Source organism: Puma concolor, chromosome D1 (genome assembly GCF_028749965.1).
Source record: "Puma concolor isolate L17-30 chromosome D1, mPumCon1.1.hap2, whole genome shotgun sequence".
Lineage (NCBI taxonomy): Eukaryota > Metazoa > Chordata > Mammalia > Carnivora > Felidae > Puma > Puma concolor.
This window is the reverse complement of record NC_141676.1, coordinates 27,747,655-27,775,553: the sequence shown is the minus strand read 5'-3', so window position 1 is coordinate 27,775,553 and position 27,899 is coordinate 27,747,655. Positions and strand designations below refer to the sequence as shown.

The following is a 27,899-nucleotide window of genomic DNA, read 5'->3' as shown; positions in this document are numbered from 1 at the left end:
TTTGTTTCACTTACAAAGCCTCTAGCCAATGGTACACGTGCAATAAGTATGTAGCTATTCGAATTCATGTTTTTAAATATACTTTCAAGTTACATCTTTAAATAACTAACTCAATTTATCTGATTGAAATGTTACTTAAATCAAGCTCCTTCTCTACCCCATCCTCCACGTTTTAAAAGACTCTCAGTCGTTTCTCCTCATTTGTACTGAAACAGAGTGAGATGTATAGCAGAAGCACGATCTCAGCCTCAAGCTACGTCCCTCAGAATTTTAGATTGACTTGTACATATTTAGAAATCTGAATAAATAAACCCCCAGGACCAAGATGCTCCTGGAAAAGAAGTCAAGAGGTGAGGCCCACCTACTGGCCTGGTTTGAGTACAAGGACAACCTCAGGGTTGGAGAGGAAATGGATCTGTGCCACACAGATTTTCCACTGACCCAGCTCATGGGAATTTCTGTCCGATTTGACACAGCAGTCCCTACTTCTTCCTTCTTCCAAGACTTTTCCTGTATAAGACTCTTGTCTTGCTATAATTTAACCTTCACACAGCAGCCGGAAGGGTCTCTCTAAAATGTAAATCAGATCCTGCCAACTGCCCTGCCCTATTTAAAACTTCCAACAGCTACCCACTGCATGGTTAAAATCCAAACCCTTTATCATGGCTTACAAGATCCTTACAAAAGTTGCCCCTGACTACCTCTTTAAACTCATTTCTTTCCACCTGTCACTTCATTCATGACACTCCAGCTACAATGGCCTCCTTCTATCATTCCTGCCTCAGGGCATTTGCCCTTGGTGTTCCTTCTTCCTAGAACCCCACCTTAGCTAAAACAGCCTTCCCAGAAACTCTTATTACACTATCCTAGGCCATCTGTCTTCATAGTACTTACCAGCACGGGAAATTAGCTTATTGGAATATAAGCTCTAGTATCGGGAATGGTAGCTGGTAAATAGTAGGTTCTCACTGTTCTCTGCACCCATCCTCCTCTCTCCCCCGCCAGTTTCCAATCCCTGCTCTATACCCTGGATTTCAGCACAGCTCTGCCCATCTTGGCTTGGTAACCCATTTGGAGTTCATTGTCTGTTTTTCTGACCTCAGCCCAGTTGACTCTTTTGACTCCATTTGACTCCCGGTCCTTCAGATTCCTTGGATTTCAGAATCATTCAGAATGTTGCTTGAGAAACACTTCTGCCATCCTAGCCTGGCCCCAAGCCCATTTCTCAGTGAAAGAGCTCCGTCTGCTAGCTCATGTGGGAGCAGCCATCTACACTGGCTCTCAGGACTATAGAAGTCTTCACCCGAAGAGGCCCACTTTGACCACTGGACCTTGAAGCAGTTAAAGTAAAAACAGAAACGCACGCTATTCCAAAGGAGGCAAGATCCCTTCTCAGTGACTTTCTTCGTATCAGGCAGCCCAAACCACTGGGATATCCAGAAAATAGGACTGTCAGGATGTGACTGAAGCTTGTCTGACCAGACCAATTGTCTGGCCCTGGAACAATGCTTCCATCTCATTCTGGGGGTGGCCATCATGAAACAGTCTATCACGTGGTATCACACAATGATTCCCTGCTTCACACAGAAAGCCACAACTGAACTCCATGATCTAAACTCCATGATCCATACTAGGTGTCAGATATTTTATGGTCATGCTTCCACTTAATTTTCACAATAAAATTAAGGTAGATGATTATCCCCATTTAACAGATAAGAAAATCAAGGCTCGGAGACAGGTAAAGTCATTTGCTCAAGGTCATGTAACAAATGAGTGGGAGAACCTGAATTTCTGATTCCAAAGTTCATGCGCACAATCCCAACCCTCTACGTATTCAATCATGGATCTCTTCTCACACACACGCACACACATGCACGCGCACACACACACACACACACACACAATTATATACCCCTCAAGAGCTGGAATTTATTTCCTGTTCATCATTCACATAACACAGGGACTGACCCTTAGTGAATGGTCAGCATATTTTGCAAATGCGATCCTGATACTATTGCATTAATGTTATAATTTATATATACTATAATTAATAGATTAATATAAACATGCATGGCCATAACACTCCACTGTTGGCTTTCCTATTCCCTGCTACTGGTCATTTGGACTACTTCTAATTTTCAGTTTTACTGTCCAATACAGTAACTTGCTCTTACTAGAACATGGCGTGGGAGGGAGTGAGGAGTAGAAGATGAACGTAATAAAGGAAAAATAACCCTGCATCTTTCATGGGACCATTCAGAGGGAATCCAATTAAGTAACAGACTAATTACACAAAATAGAGAAATAATTCTGGGATTATGATAATAAAATTGCCAGGCTTTTCTAGTAATCTTCAATACCACAAGTTTCATTAGAAAAGCAGATGTGTTTATTATATTGTAAAATACCCAATACTATCCTCGTTAGGCAAGATTCAAAATGTTTTCAAAACTGAATACTGGTGTACAAACCAGAAGTGTCAAAATTCTATAAAGGAAAAAATATGTGGCTATCTTTTAGCACACTGAATTTGGTTAGTCATGTGCCAGAAGTATTAAAATATATATACAGCACTTTTGGTCTGTGGTTTCTGGTTCACATTTTTAATCTGGTTTCCTGAGTGCTTTTGTTGAACAACCCTCAGGTACCCTCTAGTGGATGAGACGAAGAATGGCTTGGGGCCAAAGGCACCATTTGTTACCCGTTTGTGTGTTATATGCCTAAAAGTAATCATAACTTGCACTTCTAGACCTATGTGAAGGATATAGGAATAGTGATTATTTTAAAAGAAATACTTCATATATTTAAGCCATTCCTAATGGCAGACTTTACTTTTAGATTTATTAGCATTAATAGTTTTTGGTCTGCTGGTTTATTTTATCTTAAATAACTGTTACTTTTCCCAGTCTCCTTTGAAACATGAGCAAAAAATTAATAGGATGGTTTTAATCATCTTAAATAGGTCATTAAATATCTTTTCAAAGAACCCATAGGTAGGTTAAAGAAAGTTGTTAATTTTTACCCCAATGCAGGAAATTCTAAAAGGAACAATATAGCCCAGGAATAATTTCTGCCTTAAGGAGACTTCAAAATGACATAAGCAGAGATCACCATTTTCCAAATGTGGTCTGTGAGATACTAGCTCCCCGATGCATTGATGGCGAGGGGACGTGTCTTTTAGCTGAAAGACATTTCAGAAGATTAACTCACTTCCCTTGTTTTCTTTCTATGCTCAGCTCATAAATTTCTGATAATTTGCCTTTCTGTGCTACTTGCTCGTGGGAAAGGAACGCAGTGGGCCATGAAACACAAGCTTTTCAGGCAGCTTTACAGGTTATCATTGTGAACTTAATTGTCGGCATTCCTATTTACGTAGACATAACTACACATGTGTTCCTGTATATGTATAGTTATTTGCTAGCTAGTTAGTGGATACAGTCATAGCAAACATATGAAACTCAACGCTTTGGGGGGCCGGGTTGGGGGTACGAATGCATTTCACTTTCAAAGCCATATCTTCCCTCATATTAAAAAATTTTACAACATGCATGTTTAACTTCTGTAAGCGGAAATATGGATACACACACACTAATCATTCTATTCAATTGTAGAAGCTGAGAGAGAAAAACATTTCTCTAGCAATGGCCCCAAATGCACCTCTGGAGCTCCACGTGCCCAGCCTCACTCATCTCTCCTAAGCACAGCCCACCCACCTACCTTCCGTGTTCTCTCCAAAAATCTCCTGTGTTTGTTTATACCCAAAAGGCAAGACCTGGCTAGATGGCCCTTGCCTCCTTCTTGGAGCTGAAGTTTAGAGCGCCCCCTTGAGGCTTAAAGACTACACAGTGCAACCCAGTGCGACCCAGCTGTGGTTGTTTCAGAAGACGCCACCCAACAAAGGGAGTTGGTGTCACAGCTGAGACCAAGACAGTCCCTTGAGACTGTCTTGTCACTGCTGACGTTGTTCTTCCCAGCAACCTTCAAGCCCTCTGTAGTAAGAGTTTCTCTCGCTGAAAAATGTAAAGGTCATCCTCACCAGACTCAAAATTTCTACTTGCGCTCTCTCTCTCAATCCCTCTCCCTCTCTCTCTTCTCCTCCCCCACCCCCTTTCCCTGTTTTTCTCTGAGCTCATGCACACGCACCCACACACACACACCACCGGCGTCCGGTATTGTAAGTTCACCCCCCAATTACAGCTGCACTCTCTGGGTGCTGACAAAGTTAGGTTTCTGCATCAGTAAAATGAAGACCAGGTCCCAGGTCAAGATGAACTCATTAGAATAAGTGCCATCCCACGGAGCTCTGTCTAGAGGCTGAGCCAGTTCCCCTTGTGACACCCTGTCTGCCTCGTTTTCTGCTTTCTTCAAAGTGAAACAAGAACCTAATCTCCACGATGTAATGACACGTCAACATTTATTGAACGTTTAACATAAGCCAGGAAACGTTCTCTGTGTCTTATTTTTATTTATTATCTCGTTGAATCCTCACAACAACCCCTGAAGTAGTACTAGTCTTCTCCCCATGTTATAGACGAGAAGACTGATGGGCCCAGAGCTTAAATAACTGGTCCAGAGCAATACTAATGAATGCTCAGCGTCTGGCAAGAAAGGCACATGAAATTTATATGGTGTGACTCTGTTGGAAATATTTAATCGAGGGCTCTTCCGTCTGCACCTAGGACAGGCTCACCTCAGGATTTTTGCACCGGGATGTTTGTGCTTGCTTCCTAGATGGCCAGAGTGCCAGAAGTTGTTGATGCTATTTTCTTTCCAGGTTTCTTTGGGGGGAAATGTTATTTTATGGTAAGACCAACGGGTATATTAAGGAGTATAATGCAAAATTTTGGAGTTTTTTAAAGATAAAATGCAAAAAAAAGATCAAATACAACTAAAAGCATCCCTCTAGTGAAAGGCTGCAACACTGAATCTTCTAGGTTTATGCTTCTCACGCTTTACGGTCCCCGTGTCTCACCCGTGGGCAGGGTTGGCTCCATGGGTGTGAGACCTGGGTAGTCCCACCCACATTCGGTTTAATGCTCTCCTGCCACCATCTTGAAATGCTTACTGATTTTTAAACTGAGGGCTTCGCATTTTCATTTTGCATTGGGCCCTACCAATTATCTAGCTGGTACTGTCTGAGGATCTTGCTAAAACGCAGATCTTGATTTGGCATGTCTGGGGTAGGGCTGAGGTTCTGCAGTTCTCACAGACTCCCAGGTAATGCCTGCTGCTGGTCCGAGGACCACACTTTGAGTGGCAAGACCCAGCCTTTCACTATATCCCACAGTTTGTGATACGTAACTGGGAAAGTCCGAGAAGCCGTGGAGAAGGGGGACAGTGAAATCCTAGAAGTCAAATTCATAGTCATTAAAAGCATGGGTCTTTCCTGCCACCTACTCTGTATGATTCCACAAATTACTTTATCCTCCTTACGGTTTAGTTTTCCCATCAGCAAGAGGAGCAATCACCTCAGAGGATAGTTGTGGAGATTAAGTGTATGAGACATCTCACATTCAGAGTTCAATAGAGATAACTGCCCGAATGCTGTAAATAGTAACTACGCATAAGACCACGATGGAAAAGAAAACTTGCAGGATGTCTCTTTCTCCATATTAATGACGCCTCCCACTTTCCAGTCTCTCCTCCTTGCATCCAGGCAAATACTCTTGGGGGAAGCAATTTTGTTAAGGAAATATTATATAAACACTGCTTATTCTTTATGGGAACCTACCTTGCTATCGGTCTTGGGAAATGCTATCGGTCACAAGACTGTAAATACTCTATCAGTTTGCTAGAACTGCCATAATAAAGTACCACGGACTGGGTGGCTTAAATAATAGACATTTAGGGGCGCCTGGGTGGCGTAGTCGGTTAAGCGTCCGACTTCAGCCAGGTCACGATCTTGCGGTCCGTGAGTTCGAGCCCCGCATCAGGCTCTGGGCTGATGGCTCAGAGCCTGGAGCCTGCTTCCGATTCTGTGTCTCCTTCTCTCTCTGCCCCTCCCCCCTTCATGTTCTGTGTCTCTCTGTGTCAAAAATAAATAAACGTTAAAAAAAAAAAAGAAATTAAAAAAAAAAATAATAGACATTTATTTTCTCACAGTTCTGGCAGCCAAAGGTCCAAGATCAAGGTGTGCACAGGGTTGGTTTCTTCTGGGCCTCTTCCCTTGGCTTATAGATGGTCTCCATCTTCCTTTGTCTTCACATGGTCTTTCCTTCTGTGAATGTCCGTGTCCCAACTTCCTTTCTGTATAAGGACATCAGCCATATTGAATTAGGACTCACCCATAGGGCCTCATTTTACCTTAATCACCTCTTTCATGTCTCTACCCTCGACTATGGTCACATTCTGAGGTCCTGGAGGTTAGGGTTGGTTTACAGACTTTGGGCCACAACAGATACAGAGGACAAAACCAAGCAGAAGTAACATGTGTCAGTGGGTCCATATGCAACCCATTCCTGATTTGAGCATTCACTGCAAAGTATCCTTCATTCTTCAGCGAATATTATGCACTGAGGATGAGGACCCCCTCCCTGGCCAGGAGGCGGGGGCAGCATGCATGGGGGGCTTTCAAGTCCAACAGAGCTGGCTCTGAATCTCTGCTGTGTTACTGACCACCGAAAACCTGGGCAAGTTACTTCATGTGGCTGGGTCTTAGCGTTCTTTCCTATAAAATGAGGATCCCAATAATGCCTGCCTTATAGGGGTATTGTAAAGATGAAAAGCAGATCTTTTCTTTCTTATTTAGCAAAAGAAATTGCCGGCAGTTTGGCACTGGTTACCTTAAAAGAAGTCTTTAGAGCCTTCCCTACCTAAGGAAACTCTGAGTGGGCCTCCTGTGTAACTGAGTGAAGGCCCCCTCCTTGTATGCAAAATTCTGGGGAGTGTTAGGGACCAGTTTGCAGAGTGAACCCAGGGATCTTCTGGGAGAGAACAGACTGATTCCTTTCCATATCCCCAAACCTTCCCTCTGAGAGCTCAAGCTGGAGGTGGTATATGAAGGTGAATGCAGGCAACTCAGAAAAGGATCCAGAAAGGCAATGGGTCCAACTGAGTCAAGAGATGTGGGACTTATGACCTGCCTTGGCAATAAACCTCAAAAGGAGAGTATCAGATGGGGATTCTGGGTCTGTTAAGTGTCTGTGCTATGATGGGTTCTGCCTGTCCCTCAAGGCTAGTATATTTTAAGAACGATAACCCTGGAGGTACAGCTGTATTGGGAAAAACAAGGGTGTCTCAACTGAACGTAACCCAGACGCTTCCCATTCCCTTGAAAAACTGCCAGGGGGGACCAGGGTTGGTGAGCTGAGGCCCCGCCTCTGCAGCATCTCAAGCAAGGATTGGACAGTGTGTCGGTTCTGCTGCTACCATCTCACGAGGTTCTTGAGAAGCTGAGTCCCATCCTCACTATCCCTGAGTAGCCTGGCTTCTTGTGGATGCAGCTCCATGGGGGAACACAATGAGAATCGAGGATGATCTGGCTCTGAGTCTCCTTAGGGAGTGTTGTCCTGGGGCTGCGCCGCCCATCCTCAAAGAATCCCTTCTCTCTTCCTGTGGGAGATTCCACTCCAGTGACTGGGGCTCAAGAGCAGAGAACAGCCATGCTGAACTCCCATGCTTTGGCCACCATGACCAGCTTCCGATGCACTCAGTACCCTTCATGCAGTCAATCCATTGAAATAGGACCAAACCCGTCTGAACTTCTTGCCACGGGACATATGTCAGGGCTCCTGGACACCTAAAAGAAAGGCAGATGGAGCCCTGGGACAAGTCCATAGGACTTCTGAACTTCCGGATCCTACCAGCAGGTGGGGCCGCAAGCAGTGCAATCTGGGAACTGAGCCCTTCGTATCCAGTAAGAGGAAACCCTCAGACAGGGAGTAAAGTCTCTAATATACAGTAAGTACCTTTAAAAAAAATGGTAGGTAGTATTATGGGAAAGGTGATTACTCACATAATACCACCACCACCACCATCACCATTATGTTTTCACAGAATGGAAAGAAGAGAAGGAATTTCCCCCCCACTAGCAGAAGAATGAAACTCCAGTCAGGAATATCATTTTTCCTCCACCTTAAAGGATTGAGTGGATGGTATGAAAAGTCTTTAAGTACCCTCCCTTTCCTTGTCACCTCTCCTTCTACGCTTACTCCTTAACATTCAGTCGCCTACTATAGCTATAACCATAGCAATCCAGCTGGTGGGAAATGATGGGAACTCCCACTCATTCTTATAGAGTCAGGTAAGTCTTCACCTTATCCGTGAAGCCTCCTTCAATCCTCACTTCAGCCTCAGAGGAGACCATCTCACAGCTACCGCGGCATGGCTGGCCATTGCACACCTGTATGGGAACATCTATTGCATGCATTCAAAACTCTGCTTGCTTGCTTGTCTCTGTCACAACACCATGACCTTTTTGGGCATATTTGCACGCCCACTGCTTGGATTAGTGCCTGGCGCATAGAAGCTGCTCAGTGCGTTTCATGAATGTCGGAAATGTAAGGGAGGTGGGTAGGAGAGTGCACTGAATTGCCTTCGGAGGAGGTGGGAGGCAGGTTGTCGCAGGAATGGAGTCAAGCCAGAGTGGCCTAAGGGGCACTAACAGCTACCAACTAGGGGCACTAAGGGAGGAGATGGGAAGCATCTCCTGAGGAAGCATGTCCTCAGCCAGCACTCAGGCTGCCAAGGGGAGCAATGGTAGCTAAGAAACTAGATAAAAGCAATGGGGATAGGAACAGAATAGAGGTGGCGGGATCGCTTGGGGAGGGAGAATTGAAGTCCAGATCAGCGTGCAGCCCTTGCAACAGGTTAGGACAAGGGATTCAAGACTGAGATTTGGTGGGAGGGGGCTTGAGTCCTGTTTTTATTTATTTATTTTGAATTTATTTATTTAAACTCAAAGTTAGTTAACATATAGTATAGTATTGGTTTCAGGAGTATCAAGTCCTATTTTTAAGTGGTGATGACTGCTTAGTGGGGGGGGGGGGGAGCGGGGAGTTTAAACAGAGGAAAATCTCTGCAGATTTCCTCTCCGTTGGCTCAGGGCGGTGAGAAAAGAATCAATCCAGAGTGTACACCTTTGTGGTCACACTTTTAACCTTTAAACTGCTAAATTACAGACATCATCTCATTTAAAAGCAAATACGAAGTGATAGTCAAGCAGACCTGGGTTCAAATCCCTGAGTGTTCCACTTATTAGCTATGTGAAAGAGAACATTCAAAATAATGTATGTAAAGTGCTTAGGATGGGGCCTGACACAGGTAGACATCTAAGACCAACTTCATCCTTGGTCCCACTTTCCAGCACCAGCCAGGGCTGTGTTTCTCAAATGCTTCTTTCTAAATCCATTTACACTGCACCGAATCTTATGGTGATTTATTTTTCAAATGAGGCTTGAGTTCTCAATCTGATCGCACAATCCCAAATTATGAGCACAGGCGTCTTCTTTCAGGGTCTGCAGAAGATCACGTGCGTACTCGCAAGCTTTGGAACTCTATTCTTCTTCTTTCCCTCATCTGTTACCTGGTGGATGCAATCTGTGCCATTTTATTTTCCTGTTCTTTCACCTTTGAGTGATGAGGCAATAATCGTTCCTGCAGGAGCATTTACTCAGCCAAGCTATTTCGCCAGCCTTTCGCCCTCAAATATACTCTTTGTTCCCCAACTGAAAATTGGGCTGTCTTTCATGAACAGAGATGACACTGTGACACTCTTCACCTTTAATGGGCTTTGTTAGTTTTCTTACAATAGCAATAGGTTGTAAGCTATCCACAAACCGTTTCACTTGGGATCTCAGCCTTATTAGTAAGAAACATGATTGGAGGACCGAAGCAGTAGGCTGGAAATTTGTGCAATTACAATTCCAACCTTAGCCATAAAACTGTCACATATCAAAGGATGGATGGCAGGACATATAGACGGAAATTTCAAATAAGAAATCTCAAGGATGGCTCTCTTTGTATGATAACCATCTTACATGAGGAAGGAGGGAGTGGCCTCCTCTATATTATATCATTAATCTACTCTCAGCACATCCCCTGGCATTTGTCAGTCCTGTATAGTAACAACGAGATTCTGTAAATACACTGAAAAACACAAGGTGCTTAAAGAGCTGAATTTCAATTTGGGGCCAAAATGAAGGGCAAAACACCCATGTCATCCATTTCACTATTGAGAGATATTTGGACATACCCAATAACACTCTTTGTGTCTTAAAGCTGGTCACAGAAAAATGAGCCATACCAGGATATCCCAACAAATTCGAGTCTACAGATGTTTCATTCCCAAATGAAGGCGGGTTCTGGACGGATGTTGCCACTTTTTAAATGTCTTAGCCTAGACAAGTCACGGAACCTCCATTGTCTTGTCTATGAACTGAGAGAAATAACAATAAAGGAGAGGTGATAGTTTACCAGAAAAGATAGAATGATAATACTAAAAATATATACTTAGAAAATAGATAGGTGGCTCCAGTTAAAACATCTTAAGGTCCTGGGGCACCTGGGTTGCTCAGTCAGTGAAGCATCTGACTCTGAATTTCAGTTCAGGTCATGATCTCACGGTTCGTGAGTTCAAGCCCCATGTTGTGCTCTCTGCTGTCAGCCTAGAGCCCACTTTGGATCCTCTGTCCCCCTCTCTTTCTGCCCTTACCCTGCTTGTGTGCTCTCTCTCTCTCAAGATAAATAAACTTAAAAATATATTTAAAAATAAAAATAAAATAAAGACATCACTCAATTAAAAAATATGGTTTTATTAAATTTTATTAAATATTTTATTAAACATTTAAGACAAAATCACACCCAAAGAAATATATATCAAACCGCTAAAGCAGATTTTGAAGGTGAATATATAAGCTTAAATGCATATACTAGAAAAAAAGAAAGAAAGATTGGAAATTAATTTATCATGCAACTAAAGCAGTTACTGAAAGAACCACAGAGAGCATGCTCAAAAAAGAGAGAAAAAAGACTAAAAATTGGCACAGAAATTAATGAAATAGAAAATAAGGAGACAAGAAAGAATAACACCGTAACACCACCAAAACCTTTTGTGGGGGGGGAGGAATATTTATCTAATAAACAACCCTCTAGTGAGATCTATTAAAATAAAAGAGAGAGAAGACATAAATGAACAATATCAGGAATGAAAAGAGTATATATTACAGAATATTTGAAAAACAATAATAAAATACCATATCAACTTTATGCCAAGGTATTTGAAATGTAGATGAGCAGTTTCATTGAAAAGTTTAAATTACAAAAACTGAGTCAAGAAGAAATAGAAAACCTCAGTGAACTTTATAAGAAGGAAAATGAACCCTTAATTTAGAAAATCTGGGCCTCCTGGATGGCTCAGTTGGTTGAGTGCCCGACTTCAGCTCAGGTCACGATCTCACAGCTCGTGAATTCGAGCCCCGCGTCCGGCTCTGTGCCGACAGCTCAGAGCCTGGAGCCTGCTTCCGATTCTGTGTCTCCCTCTCTCTCTGCCCGTAACCCACTCGCATTCTGTCTCTGTCTCTCTCAAAAATAAATAACATTTAAAAATTAAAAAAAGAAGAAAATCTGCCAGTGATAAAACAATGAGAAATTATTTTTTTAGCGGTCAGATTGATGAAAACCTGATACATGTGATAATGCCAAGAGTCGTCAAAGATGAAGGGAAATGGGAATTCTCAAACTCAGATAATGGGTGTGTAAATTGGAACACTTGGGAGAGCAACTGGCAGTGTCATCTAAAATTGTAGGTTTTACCCTATGACCCAGCAATTCCACTTTCAGGAATTTGCTCTAGAAAAAGTCTGGCCCGTGGCTAACAAGAACAGATGCACACCGGCCATTGCCGTATCTTTTGAAATGGTGCAAACCAAAGTTACTACGTTTCTAACAGCAGGAGACTAGATGAGTAATGCATGTGTCCACATACGCAAGTAGAGAGAGACGCTATCTAGTAAGTAAAGTGAATAAACTTAGATACATTTCAATGGAGAGAAATCTTAAAAATGTAACTTTGCAAAAGTTGCAAATGGATACATATAGTATGATATTATATGAAAGTTTTAAAAATGAAACAACAATATCCATTGTGGATTCAGATAGATAAATAGATCATTAGATATAGCTTTAGGGCCTGTGTGGGATGGTTCAAACATAGAATGGGTTTTAAAATGCAATGTTTAAATACAGTAGGTTCTCTGAGGAAGGACAGAAGGAAATGGGATGAAAGTATTCAATGGTATCTGTAACATTGTATTTCTTTAAGGAAAAATACATGTAAATGTGTCAAATCTGGGCACTGGTTCAAGAATCTCTCTATATCATTCTGTGTATGCTTGAAATGTTTGTACATTAAAAATAAATAGAGAAAGTAGTACCTACTCTGTCTTCTTCTATAAACATTGGAGGACATTTTTCAAGTGTACTGTAAATAAAGGTTTACGCAAATGTAAATGGTGTCCTCCTCAGAGGTCTCCAGTATGGCAGAGGTTGAGGGGGCGGTGGGAGCCAAGTCTGGGGCTCCCTCACCTGCATTTTCTACAAGGTCGATGTGAAGATCATTTCCAAGAGAAAATTCTGGTTGGGGCTCAAGCGGCTTGTCAAAATGCATATAGCCAGAAGTGTAGACAGCTAGAGTCAGGAGCTAAGAAAGGCAACCAAAAGGAGCGAAAGCGTGCTAGGAAGTCGAAAAGGAGAGCCTGAGGATCTAACCAGGCAAAGGCAGAAATGGCGTAAACGAATCCTGGAGATGAAGGCTGAGATCCACAGCAGGTTTTTACACGAGTTGGTAGGTCAGCTCTGTGTGAAGAATGGGGCTGGTGAGGGGTAGAGTTGTTTTTGCTTCTGTAAGATGTGCTACCTTGCAGTTTTGTAGGATTGGTTTCGCTTGCTCGGGCAGCTTTTCTTTGATGATGCTTCCTGCTCTTGAGACTCAGGCTGCGTGTCCCGGGTATGTTTGGTTTGCCTTGTGGAGCATAAATGGTTGTATTCACTATTAGTTAAAAGCATGGGCTCTAGGGTCAGAGATGAGAATCTGAATCCTGGTTCTACAGCTTACTAGATGTCTGCTCTTGGAAATGTTGAACTTTTCTTCTTTTCTTTTCTCTTTTTTTTTTTTTTTTTTTTTTGAGAGAGCGAGAATGCGCACAAGCAGGGGAGGGGTGAAGGAGGAGAGAGAGAGAGAAAGAGAGAGAGAGAGAGAGAGAGAGAGAGAATCTCAAGCAGGCTCCATGCCTAGCTCAGAGCCCAACTTTGGGCTCGATCTCACGACCAGGGATCATGACCTGAACAGAAATCAAGAGTTGGATGCTTAAACAATGGAGCCACCCAGGCGCCCCTGAACTTTCTGAACCTTCATTTTTTCATTTGTAAGATGGAGCTAATGAAGGGCCTTCTCCACAGGGATGTTAAGAAACCAATTAGCAGCAAGGTATCTGGCACATGAAACACTTAATGAGCATGGGCCCTTTCCTGTAAAAACAAACAAAAGTAATAATTCAATCATGCTTCTACAAAGAGTGCCAGTCATTTAAAAGCAAATGTAGGGGAGCCTGGGTGGCTCAGTCGGTTAAGCGGCCGACTTCGGCTCAGGTCATGATTTCGTAGTCCGTGAGTTCGAGCCCTGCGTCAGGCTCTGTGCTGACAGCTCAGAGCCTGGAGCCTGTTTCAGACTCTGTGTCTCCCTCTCTCTGACCTTCCCCTGTTCATGCTCTGTCTCTCTCTGTCTCAAAAATCAATAAACGTTAAAAATAAAATAAAATAAAAGCAAATGTACACCTTTATCTTATTCCAGAGTGGTGTCAGGAGAGGTGATACTAACTACCCAATTAACGAAAGATAGTTGATCCTGTTGTGTGTGTGTGTGTGTGTGTGTGTGAGTGAGTGTGTTGGGGTGAGGGGTGTTCCCTTGCACACAACACATGCCCACATGCTCCTATGTGGGGTTTGCAGGCAGCAGGGGCCATGCCCTCTCCTCACAGTCACAACAGATTCCTCAGCCTCGTCAAACCAGTCTGATCAGGACACATGGCTTCAAACAATCTCCTTCAGTTCTGGCTCCGGCCAGGTCTACAAACTGAGATGACCGAGGGAGTTAGTTCAAGAAAAAAAGAATTATTCTTGGGGCTGGGTGTGAGGGCTGCACAACATTATGAATGTACTAAATGTCACTAAATGGTAAATTTATGTTATATTTGTGTGTGTTTTTTTAATTTTAATTGTGTGTCACTAAATGGTAAATTTATGTTATATTTGTGTGTGTTTTTTAATTTGTGTGTGTTATTTATTTTTGCGAGAGAGAGAGAGAGAGAGAGAGGATGGGGTAGGGGGGCAGAGAGAGGGGGAGACAGAATCCGAAGCAGGCTCCAGGCTCTGAGCTGTCAGCACAAAGCCTGATGCGGGGCTCGAACCCACAAACCATGAGATCACAACCTGAGCCGAAGTCAGACGCTTAACTGACTGAGCCCCACAGGCCCCCTATTTATGTGTGTTTTAGTACAATACAGAGAGAGAAAAGAATGCATGCATAACCACCGAAATTCACAGACCAGTTCACCAGACACAAAATTAGCCTACGCCTCCAGCAAAGAACAGAGGACATGAGCAATCACTTCATGAATGGACCAAGATATATACATGAGGCGAGCACTTCCTGCATAACAGACAAAAGTATTCCATGTCAGACAAGTGATCTTTAGCTTTTCAAGGTGAACTGAAACCCAGATCCGCCTGACCTCTGAGAAACAACTGTGTATGATTTGAATTCAACTTTATGGGAATAAACAAAATGTGACAGGTTCTGATGGTGCCACTTTCTTGGTGTGGTCATAGCCGTGTGGTTCTTCACCTATCAAAGTTGTCTGGCTTAGGACTCGCTTACGAAGGGCATAAAACTTACCAATGGTTCTTGCCCCAAATTAAAGGCTGGCATTCATTGTTTTTGGCTTCAACGGTTTAAATATGAAATAAGAGGGGTGTGTGTCTGGCTTAGTTGGTTAGGCATCCAACTCTTGATTTGGGCCCAGGTCACGATCTCACAGTTTGTGAGTTCGAGTCCCACTTCAGGCTCTGTGCTGACAGCACGGAGCCTGCTTGGGATTCTCTGTCTCCTTGTCTCTCTGCCTGCTCCCCTGCATCCCCCCCCCTGCCCCCCGCTCACTCTTTCTCTCAAAAATAAACATTTTTTCAAAAATAAGAGGAAATAAGAATGTTTTAATTAGAAGGCTTCTGCCATCGAAGATCTTTTGCTGTATGTTACAGGGTTTCCAGTGCAGTCTCACTTGGATGGGGACCTCACTTGGGACCTTCAAGGACAAAGCCAGGAGAGTCTGTTGAGGGAGAGGTTCTAAGTGCATTTCAGTTTTCTATAGCAGTCATGTGCTGAGGGCTTAAACTGAGCCCAGCACTTTACTAAGCTCATCACAAATGTTATCACAGTTAATTCCCACAACACTCCTATGAAGGCAGGTACTATTATTATCTACATTTTACAGCTGATGGATCCAAGGCTTGGAGACACTGACTTCCTCAAAGTTACACGGCTAATAAGTGGCAGAGCTGGGATTAGAACTCAGGGTGGTATGACTTGGAATCTTGAGCTCTTAACCACCAGCTCTACGGCCTGTCTGTTCCACCTGAGTGGAAAACTGGGTTTCATCATTCTTTTTTTTATTTTCCGCCTCTTGCTCTGCTCTCCTCCGGGCTGACTTTGTTCTCAAGCAGGCTTTTTCCACATGGCAGGAGGGATGGCCCCTTCAGCTCGGGATTTGTGAGATTCCTAGTATGTGGGCTTCTCAGAAGGAGACTAGGTGTAATAATGGCCCTGGGGAGGGCTCTGCGGTAAGTTCCCCGCAAAGTGGTCACCTCACCGACAATTCTCTTTCCTGTGCAAGCATGCTGCTCCTCCATCAAGAGATGGAGTCTATTTCTTTTCCTCCTGAATCTGAGATGGTGTTCTCTAACACTGTGACAGAAGTGACATTCTGGGACTTCTAAGCCCAGGCCTTTAAAACACCAGCAGCCTCACTGTCATTGTCATGCCCTAAGAAGTCCAGGCTATACCACTGGAGAAGGTCACATGGGAAGGCCCTGTGAGATGAGATGCCACACAGAAGGAGGCCCACAGAGGAAAATTGAGGCCCCTTAGCTGAAGGTCACCAAGCACCATGGTCCCAGACCTCTCAGCTCAGCCTGGCTGCCTGCTGAATGGGGCTGTGTGAATAAGCCCAGCTAACACCACACGGGGCAGAGAAATGCCCAGTCAACCCACAGAATCGTGAGAAATAATAAATCAGTGTTTAAAATTGCCAGCTTTGGGGCGCCTGGGTGGCTCAGTCGGTTAAGCCTCCGACTTCGGCTCAGGTCATGATCTTGTGGTTTACGGGTTTGAGCCCCGCGTCGGGCTCTGTGCTGGCAGCTCAGAGCCTGGAGTCTGCTTCCGATTCTGTGTCTCCCTCTGTCTCTCCACCCCTCCCCTGCTTGCTCTCTCTTTCCCAAATAATAAAAATTTAAAAAATTTAAAAAATAAATAAAATTGCCAAGTTTGGGATGGACGGTTACATGACAGTTGTCTTGGTGCAGGTAGCATCACACGCCCAGGGGCGCACAGGGCTCTGACTGGAAAGGTGTGCTTCACCTGTGTCCTGTGTCCTCTCTTGAACCCTCAGTGGCTGCCCGTAGAAATACGAGGCAAATGGGCAAAGCCTATGTCCACTTGCTTTGTGTGGGTTTCCATTAACGTAGAAGAAAGAGCAAAGACTTTGGGGTCCAAATACTCGGATTGGAATGCTTGGTTCTGGCCTCTTGCCAACGAACCACCATCAGTAAGATATCTTGCCTCTCCGGGTCTTTCTAAAACCTAGAAATAATCTCAATTTTTCATCCAAGCCTCTTCCGTTAAGATGAGGTGAGACTTACTCCACATTTACTGAGCCCTTCCGATACACCTGGCGCTACCCGTTGCATTGTCAGCTCTCGGAGAACAAGCTCTTTGTACTGTCGCTTTTTCTAAAGTTCCAAAACCATTTATTGAACGGATGCGTCAGGACAGATCCTGGTGACACGAAGATGGGTGCAGAATTGACTTCTGAAAAGCTCAAGGGTCCGTGGTAAAGAATGTATACAGGACTACAAAGTGGCAAACAACATTTCACTATTATTTAACCTTTTATTTTTTATTTATTTATTTAAAAAAAAATTTTTTTTTCAACATTTATTTATTTTTGGGACAGAGAGAGACAGAGCATGAACGGGGGAGGGGCAGAGAGAGAGGGAGACACAGAATCGGAAACAGGCTCCAGGCTCCGAGCCATCAGCCCAGAGCCCGACGCGGGGCTCGAACTCCCGGACCGCGAGATCGTGACCTGGCTGAAGTCGGACGCTTATGAACCACTGTATTTAAAAGGTTAAATAGGGGCGCCTGGGTGGCGCAGTCGTTAAGCGTCCGACTTCAGCCAGGTCACGATCTCGCGGTCCGGGAGTTCGAGCCCCGCGTCGGGCTCTGGGCTGATGGCTCGGAGCCTGGAGCCTGTTTCCGATTCTGTGTCTCCCTCTCTCTCTGCCCCTCCCCCGTTCATGCTCTGTCTCTCTCTGTCCCAAAAATAAATAAACGTTGAAAAAAAAATTAAAAAAAAAAAACAAAAAAGGATAAAAGGTAGGTGAGAAAATTAGGGCAACAGGAAAATAAAGGTCGAAACAATGATTTATTCATCTATAACTAATTGCAGCGTTGATTGTTTTTAAGCTGGTAGCTTCACTTAAGATAATTAATCTCTAACTAGTGCCAAGATTTCTAGAAGCAATAAAATCTGTTAAATTAGCCACGTGTAGTTTTGCCTTAAACAGATCCACTCAGATTATACTGTACATTTCAAATCATTTTAATTGGTAGTAAAGGTCTTGGAAAAACTGCCCCTCCTCTAGTTGGGTTAAGTCGGTGAGTTCAGTCTAGGAATGTAACCATTGTGACATGGTGATCAGGTGGGAAGCAGTGGAGACCAGCAAGTAAAAACTAGAAAGCAGTTAGTAACTGAAAACCAAGCTTCAGGCTCCTGGGTCTATCACTTGCTAAATATGCGACGCTGAGCAGGTGACCTTTCCAAACCTCAGTTTCCCCATCAGTAAAATAAATGAATGACCGTACTTGCAGCATAAGGTTGTTATAAGAATTAAATGAGATAGTCTGTGGGTATTGAGGAGGGCACCTTTTGGGATGAGCACTGGGTGTTGTATGGAAACCAATTGGACAATAAATTTCATATATTAAAAAAAAAATAAAAAAAATAAATGAGATAGTCTGTGTACCATTCAGTAAATTTTCATGAATGTTTGCTATGTTCGTTATCAGCACTGTAGCAGAGAGAGGATGTATTGTGGAAAGGAGAGGGTCTCTGGTTCGTGGGCAGCTGTAATTTTATTGTAAGTCTGAGTAGGTGGGTATTAGGACACTTTGGTAGCAAGTGGAATGGAGCTAATACTGGCAGTTTGAAAATCGTCAATGTGCTTTTATATTTAGCTCGTCAGAACACGTGATCTTCCCCCCAGTCTCCCTGAAGCATCCTTCTGGCTAGGGAGATTAAAATTGTTACAGGGGCTTCTGAGTGGCTCAGTCAGTACTGTATGACTTGGGCTCAGGTCGTGATCTTGTGGTTTGTGAGTCCGAGCCCTGCTTTGGGCTGTCTGATGTCAGCACAGAGCCCACTTCGGATCCTGTCTCCCTCTCTCTCTGCTCCTCTCTCTCTCTCCCAAAAATAAACATTAAAAAATAATTAAAAAAAAAAAAACCTGTTACATAGGAGAGGTGCCTGGGTGGCTCAGTTGGTTAAGCATTTGACTCTTGATTTTGGCTCCGATCACGAGATCAAGCCCCGTGACAGGTTCCGTGCTAAGAGTGGAGCCTACTTGGGATTCTCTCTCTCTGCCCCTCCACTGCTCACATGCTTGCTCTCTCTCTCTCTGTCTCTCTCAAAATAAATAAACATTAAAAAAAAAAAAAACTTACAGAGGAATGCAAAGCGGGTGTCTGGCTCTGGCACTGGAATATAGGATTTTTCTGCACCACTCCAGCTTTGCAAGTCAGACTATTAAGGGAGCATTGCATGGCTTCCTTTATTTCCATCTTTATTCATCACGGCCCAGGCTTGTAGAGTTCCATATAGGAGGGAAGCCTGCCCTTTCTTGGCCCCAGAAGTATCATAGGAGGAAGGATAAAAAAGAGGAGGCAAATCAAGCCTAGTTTTCTCTCTCTAGGCTTCAGCCAGAGTCTTTTGCCCTGTTGCCTGGGGCTCTGGGAGGGAAACACCTTGGTGGCTGCTCTAAAGCAACAAGGAGATCACACACACCCATTAAATTTGGCAGCTCAGCTTGATCAGGCAGAGGTAGTCTTGAAGTTTAGGTTTCCTGAGCTGCTCTCTAGCACTGAGGGACTGCAATCAGTCTGCCATCCTGGAACAAGGCCACTCACTCCATCCCAGAGGTTAGTGGAGTTTGGGGGGGGGCAGGGGGGACCACTGGCTGGAGGCCAGACAGAGGATGAGGCAGAGGGTCAGCAGCCTGCAGCCGGGAATGATGAAAGGAAGCCGACAGCACAGGGAAGAACGGACCGCACCCTCCGCCTCAAGCCTCCACCAGCCGCCGTCACGCTGCTGAAAGAAGCCTGCTCTGTGTGACCTCGGACAGACCACATATCACTCTGGGCATCCAGTTCCTCGTCCGTAAAATGAAGAGGTAGGTGACATAATCTCCAAAGCTCACCCTTGTCACGGAATTTGATGATTCTACAATTCAAATCAATGTCAAACTTTCTCCTAATGCGTGCAATTTACAATAACAACACAACTTAATTAAAGTCACAGGTAAACCTGGTATCCCGGGCGTTGTAACAGAGTTAGAAGGCCTCGTATTTAGTGCATTTCAGACAGGCATTTAATGCATTCAGACATAGGCAACGAAAGACTTAGCAGAATTAACAAACTTCTATTTTATGAATTGCAAGATCAGAGGAGAAAACTCTCTATTCCTCACTACTCAGCAATGAAACGCAGCAAACTACTTTATGGGTGAATCTCAAAATAATTATGCTGAGCGAAGGGAACCAGATACGAAAGCGTACATTTTGTAGGATCCCACTTGATTAAACTTTGTGATGACAGAAGGCAGATCAGTGGTTGCTTCGGATGGGGGTGCACAAAGGGGATTACAAAAGGGGCCTGAGGAAACTTTGGGGAGTAATGGATACATTCACTATCTTGATTAATGGTGCTGGTCTCATGAGTATACACATATGCCAAAACGTAGAAAATTCGGATGCTCTAAATATGTGCAGTTTATCGTGTGCCACTTATACTTCAATAAATGTGTTTTTGTTTTTATTTTTATTAAAAATTTGTTAATGTTTATTTATTTTTGAGAGAGAGAGAGATAGAACACAAGCAGGGAAGGGGCAGAGAGAGAGAGAGGGAGACACAGAATCTGAAGCAGGCTTCAGGCTCCCAGCTGTCAGCACAGAGCCCAACGTGGGGCTCGAACCCACAGACTGCGAGATCATGACCTGAGCCAGAGTCAGACGCTCAACCGATTGAGCCATCCAGACGCCCCAATAAATGTGGTTTTAAAAAGATTAAATTTTACAGAATAAAAGAAGCTTTATACATTCCTTCATTTGTCAACTTCAGTAGGAAATATATGCCAAAATGAAAATTTTAACTCTTAGCTATTATAGACTTGGAGAAAAAATGACAAAAGAGTATGTATGTATATATAATATGTATGATATATAATGTGTAATATGTAATACGTATAAAATACATAAAGTGTATGATTAGATAAGGTCTCTCCGTTTGATGGTCACAACACTGAAATCACACTGACTGGATTGGACTACAGAGTTGTCATCCCGCGAAGTAACAAAATGTTAAATCATAAGATGCTGTATTTTTCTAAAGTATTCATGGTTCAAGATACCGAAACTTCAGGAGTAAGTAATATCATCATTTGTTTAGGTTTTGCTCAATCAGCATTTGAGATTCTGTTTACTTCCTTTTGGATGCTTTGCCTGCAATTGAAGCATGCTGTCACCAGTGAGCAGTTATGTCTCAGTTATAGCCATCACATGTCAACAACAGGGCTTCCGCCACGGGTGCGGCTAATTGAGAGAACGCAGCAGAAATGAGCACTCACCTTTAAGAGACCAAATGAGGGGCCCCTGGGTGACTCAGTCGGTTAAGTGTCCGACTTCAGCTCAGGTCACCATCTCATGGTTGGTGAGTTTGAGCCCTGCGTCAGGCTCTGTGCTGAAAGCTCGGAGCCTGGAGCCTGCTTTGGATTCTGTGTCTCCCTCTCTATCTGCCCCTCTTCCACTCACACTCTGTTTCTCTCTCTCTCTCTCTCTCTCTCTCTCTCTCTCTCTCTCAAAAATAAATAAACATTAAAAAAAAAAGACCAAATGAAAATTCTTAAAACTGATGCTCATCAGTATTGCTTATGTTCATTTGTTTTCATTGTAAAAGCAGTTTTAGAAATTAATATGGAAGTATAATTTTATTTCTTTGCAAATTCCTAATTGTTATACCTTTCCACTTCTTTGGAGGGGAAAGTTTTTGTGTTTGTTTTTGTTTTTGAGAGAGAGAGAAAGAGAGAGAGGGAGCAAGTGAGCGAGGGACAGAGAGAGAGAGAGAGAGAGAAGTGGGGCTCACCCAGGGCTCATGTTTTTTACCCGAAGTGGGGTAGAAGCTCACTCGAAGTGGGTCTCAAACTCACAAACTGTGAGATCATGACCTGAGTTATATTCAGATGCTTAAAGACTAAACCACCCAGGCGCTTGAAGAGGAAAGTTTTTTTTTTTTTTTTTAATGTTTATTTATTTTTGAAAAAGAGAGACAGAGCATGAATGGGGGAGGAGCAGAGAGAGAGGGAGACACAGAATCTGAAGCAGGCTCTAGTCTCTGAGCTGTCAGCACAGAGCCCGACGCGGGGCTCAAACTCAAGAACTGTGTGATCATGACCTGAGCTGAAGTTGGACACTTAACCAACTGAGCCACCCAAGTGCCCCAGGAAAGTTTTTAAGAAACAAACACTGGAACTCAAAGAGAGAGCATGAGAAAAGTGTATCAGGGTAGCCAAAAACAAAAGTCCCTTGTTCCAGAGAAATCTGTGGCTTTGAAAAGATTAGCAGAAGACCAGCTCAATTCACATAATGGCATACACATTCTTAGTAAAACTTCAAACTGCTTTTTGTTTTCAGGTGTTAGGCTAGTGTGAAACAGGATTAAGGCCACATCCTTTAGACTTCGCTTGTGTAAAGTCTGAAGTTGATTTTAGATTCTAAAGTTGACTTTGCTATTACAGTGAGACTGTCAAAGCTGAGTTTCAGGGCTCAACAACTCCAGCTATATTTCAAATTCACTGAAGGACCCCGTCATTCCAGAGTCATTGAAAACTTAAACTCATAGGGTCAGTGACTCTCCATGTTTCATTGTCCTGTCATTATAAGAAAAGCAGTGGAGAATGAGGCCGGAATACCAGCAAGGAAGAAGAGCCTGCTGGAATATGGATGAGCTAGAAATATCTATGAAACCATTTTATTGGTGATGGTGGGTGGGAAATTCTGGTAGGAGGTGAAGGGCGGGACAAAGTGTTTGCAGTGGACATTTCCTCTCCTGGTAATAGCCAGCTCCCCACCCCCATCACCAGCCATGTGGTTTGGGTGGGATTGACCCCGGCTCCATTTTAGATGGGCTGTGACTTGCTTAAGCCACCCGAGGCCTCTTAGTCACCATGGTCTTTCCAATGGGCACCTAGTGCATTGAAGGCAACTAGAATGCAAGGAAGTATTGGGACATCTGGGGGGAACTGTTTGCTTTCCCTTCAGTGGGAGTATCACAAGAGACCCTCTTCCTCCAAAGAGTAGTAATAAGGACGGCACACCTGACCCACTTGGATTCTGAGTATCCCTAGGATCCCTGGGCAGGTCACCCAGTTGTTCAAAATCCACCTTTGCCATAGTCCTCTAAGAGGGCCTTTTTTTTTTTTTTTTTTTCCTGGCAGGCATGTATAGACATCCCATCTTGATAGAAACAGCTTTTATTCTTTTCTTATTTCCAGATCATGTGGGACTTGGTGAAAAATGACAGCAAACTCTCAGCTAGGTGCTTGTTCCATACAGGTATTGTGCTGAGTAATTTATATGTACCATCTAATTTTCTTTCAGTAGCTACTATTTTTACTCTCGTACCTATTTTCTAGATGGAGAAAACGAGGGTTAGAAGAGTTAAGACACCTGCCCATGCCCACACAGGTGGCAACATCAAGGCCAGGGCTTGAACTCTTTCAGGGCCACATTGAAGGGTAAAGGCTACAGCTAATAATGTTAGTTACTGGTGGGAAAAGCCAAAGAGGCTGGTTCAAGGTCTCTTGGGCATAGATAAGCTGTAGCCAACATTTCCTCCTCGCCAGGAGACGAGAGCAGAAAAACAAACATTGCTTCGCAGCACACGTACTTCCGCATTAATTATATGGTCATTACCAGGATCATTTCTTTCTGATTAGGAATGTGCCAACAAGCTCTGCTTTGGGGGGAAAGGACTGAAATCCCCCCTGCTTCTGTCCCTTTGGCACTGTCTGTGTGTGTGCTGAGTTGTGGTCCAGAAAGAAGATGGGGGCAGGGCGGGATGGGACAGGAGCTGGGAAGGGAGACTGAAAAGAAGCTTGAAGGGTCCTGAAAAACTTGCTAAAGGAGTGAGGTTTGAGCAAGATAGTGACTTAAACAATTGTCTTAAAGACAAAGGTGAATCTGAGATGTAGCATGAGTCGAGCTCCAAGGGGGTAGACTGGGAATACCCCCAATTCTAAAATGGGCAGATTCTACAGCAGAGAATTGGCAGAGACTGGTGCCCAGATCTCCATGTCATGATAATGGTTTTGAAGTTGTGTTATCTCTTGCGTCTTTTGTAAACAAACTGATTCATTTCACAAACATGTTCTGATGTCTTGCTATGTGCTAGGCACTGTCCCAGGAGCTAGAAGAATAAAGATAAACAGGAGGGAATCCCTGTCTTCAAGGAGTTTATAGTCTAATGAGGAAAATAAATATTGGAGAAAATAAAATGCTATGTGTTAAGTGCTAAAATGGAGATATGAGAATTACTCTGACAAAGAAGCTTCAAAACGACAATATTGGGGCTGAGTCTTGAAGGATAAGTAGGAATTCTTCAAGGACTGTACAGGAGGGAGAGATTTTATACAGAAGAACTTAGGTTTGCAAGGGTATAAAAGAATGCAGTCTGTCTATAGATCAGCATCATAATTTGTGAGACTAGAGTATAGGGTCTCAAGAAGGATTTGGTGGGAGGGGGACTGATATGGGAGAAGTAAAGCCTCAGAATAATTCAAATGCCAAAAAGGGCGTTAACACGGAGTGGATTTGTTTCTCTGTTTTGAGTTGGCTGAGAGGTAAGATAGCAAGATATAAGTTATGATAGGTACCAAGGTATATCAGTCAGGGTATAATCAGGAGACAGAAATCATACAGTCATTACAACAACGAAAGTTCAGTATAAAGAATTATCAGCTATAACATGACTTTGTAGTGATGAATGATTAGTAAGAAGTAAAGAGAACTCTAAAGAATACAGAAATAGCAGATCTCTAATAGCAGTTCTATTACCTATATTATATCCAATCGCGATTATCCCTAAGGTTGAGTTAGGGTACAGAAGAAGAGCCCCCATGGCCGCTAAGGTTGAGCTCATACTGGAGAGGGCATGGCCATGGCTTACTGGATGGCAAAGGAGTCTCTGTGGTGCTGCACCTGTGAAACCAAAAATCTGCTCCTTGGAGTTCACACCGTTATATAACTGCCTGAGGAGGGACCAGGGGAGCCTGGCTGCTGGGCCCTGGTGCACTTCAGGGGCAGGACACCAGAGAAGACTGCCATGCAACTGGCCACTGGGGAAATGACATGTGCCGCCAGAGCCCAGTGTTGAAGGAAGACACAGGAACTCAAGTTTGCTGCAGGAACCAAGAAAGAAAACCCTTTCCTCCTGTAATATCTCTCCAGCACCCTCTACTGACAAAGCTCCAGGGTCAGCTGGCGAAGCACAATGTTAAAGGCCCAGACCCATTTTCACAGAACAGGCCAAAAGGTTGAATTGGAGCTGAGAGGAAGTAAATCTACAGCTGGCACCCAGGGACAGGGAAAAAGTCTTCTGAGATACCCCGAGAAAGTTATTTTCAAACTAAACTCACGATGTCAAAGTGTTATATCTGATAAAATCCTTTCTAGTGGCTAAAAATCTGTCCTGGGAGATTTGTGCCAGCACACCCCGTTTACTAATATGACTTTTCTGTTATTAGTATCAGGGAAAGTTGTTTCCATTTGTGATTGAAAGTGGTGTTGTGTGCCTTATTTTTAAATGGTAGTTAAGAACAGGAGCTTTGGAGTTGAAAAATCTGAGTGTGGCCAGTTACTTGACGGCCTGGTACACATATAAATATTATCAGACTGCTAACAGCAGCTGAAAAGAATGACAGCATACTAACGCTTAAAATAATTCACTACATGCTAGACCTAACAGTGGCTTTAAAATATTATTTATTCATCCAATATTATATATCAACATTAATCACATCTTGGAATTTGGGAAAGAGACTGGTTTCAGATGTCATGAAGCTATATCAATATGGCAATTAGAATGTATTGCTCTTTTCTCTGTATTTCTGAAATAAATGCCTTATTTGTGTGCCTATTCTAGTGCTTAAATCATTTTGTCTGTTATTATGGTGTTATGGAAGATGGTTTTCAGTAGACAGTGATTTCCTCAGGATGAATACTGTTTACCCATTTTTCTTTTCCCTCCAGACTTTAAAAAATTATGTATTTTGCATACAATAGGCACTCAGATAATTGCCAAAATGGAATTTTTTATTTTGCCATCAGTCTTTCCTTATTCTTGCATATCTTGAAATTCTAACAAACTCCCTGTAAAGATTTAAAGGGAACAAGAAGGTTTAATAATTTTGTTTTACAGAAGAAGATTCTGAGACCAGAGTGTTCTGCCTAAGGTCACACAGCTAGCTTAAGGACAGGCCTAGGACCAGAACCTAAGTTTCGTTTATGGATTGGTCATTTTTCAGATATTGAGCTAGGTACAATGCTGGGCTCTACAGTTCTACGAATTAAGCACAAAGTCTTTGCTTTCAAAGATCTGACAATATATTGGGATGGGGGGGGGACAGGGGACAAGTAAAAGCAATCCTATGGATACCAAGCAATGTGACAAGTGTACTACAGGGAAACATGGGCTGATATTGAGCTGATGGTCCAAATACTGAAATATTTTTATGTCACTGATCAATAGCCACCTCCCCCAATACCTTCTCTCAGACATTCCCATGATCTAGAAACTAAAAGATTAATTCAGGAGTATCCAGAACTCTGTTCTAGTTGTTGCAACCAGGCTGCTGTTCTGATTAGTCACTCTCAAAGCAAAGTCAGTTTTTATATATCTTTTCATATTTTGAATATCACCCTGGGGATATGCATAGGGAGTTAGAATTCCATGGAGTGTAGCTCAGGAGAGGGAACGAATTCAGAACAAAAGATTAAAAAGCATCTTCAAGAACTTTAAAAAAGATTATTTTTATATGATTATAACATATACTAAAGAATTTATGAAATACATATATTGTTATGTAAGATACTGTCAAGGGGTAAACTGAGTGAAAGGTACAAAAGACCCCTCTACTATTTTTCCAACTTCCTGTAAATCTTCAATTATTTAAAAAAAAAGTCTTTTTTTTTTTTTTTTTTAACATGAAGGAAACCTATCTACCTGGGTTGCTATTGTTAATTACAAAGATATTCAATATGCCATTGCAAATGGAATTCTGCTTGGGCTTAATTAAAATGCACAAATTTTAATGACAGAAAATATTAAGTCTAAAATAGATCTGAAATATTTCACTTCACTAGTTTGCAGTATAATGCAGACACATCTTACAAAGGTCAAATATTAAGGCCTTGGCCCTTTTACCCTACCCGCCAACACAGGCCACGTTCTCACCAGAACCGTGAAGAAGGCGACTCGGGTCATCACTGAGACGTACCACACACCTGGACGACTTCCGTACCGACACGGCCCTGTGAGAGGAGACCGCCATTATTCCCAGCCAGAAGCTCCACAACAAGGCAGCAGGGCTATGTCACATGTCCGATGAAGCAGATGCAGAGAGGCCCGGGGAGAGGTATCTCCATCAAGTTGTAGGAGGAGGAGAGAAAAAGGAGGGCTAATTATATACCTGAGGTCTCAGCCCTGGATCAGCAGATCTTGAGGTAGATCCTGACACCAAGGAAATGTTGAAACCCTTGGTTTTGGTACTCCATCCAACCTGGAAGTCACTCAGCCTACGATCAGGATGAATTTCAAAACACCATGTGGAGAAGTTTGAACCTTCCTGCCAGGCTGTAACATCTTCAATAAACCTTGGACAACATCATCAACATCATCATCATCATCATCATCATCATCACCATCAACAACAACAACAACAAAAGGACTTGGTCTTAAGGAAATCCCTCCTTCTCCTGAAGTTCTCCCTCACAGATGCCCATTCTCCATGATTCCTGTGGCCCATGCTGCATGTCAAACCCTGGAAACTCAGACTGCCAGGGCCCTTCTGGGAAGCACTGATTCACCCTCACCATTTCCTCAGCAATTACTTGGGAGAGCTCGGTCAGGAAGGTTCTAGAGTCTACCACTTGCTTAACCTGGAAGCATTTACTCCAAGCAAGGACATAGTCATTATCCTTAAATTCTTCTGAAGTAAAGGCAGACCCCACCACACAGATGAGGCAAATATTATAGTCTATTTTTTTAAGTTCATTTATTTATTTTTGAGAGAGAGGGAGAGAG

At 43.2% G+C, this 27,899-nt stretch overlaps 1 pseudogene; it reads left to right on the top strand.

Moving 5' to 3' along the window:
* The first annotated feature begins 325 nt into the window (after positions 1 to 325).
* LOC112865599 (small ribosomal subunit protein eS17 pseudogene) lies at positions 326 to 27,899 on the top strand (annotated as a pseudogene).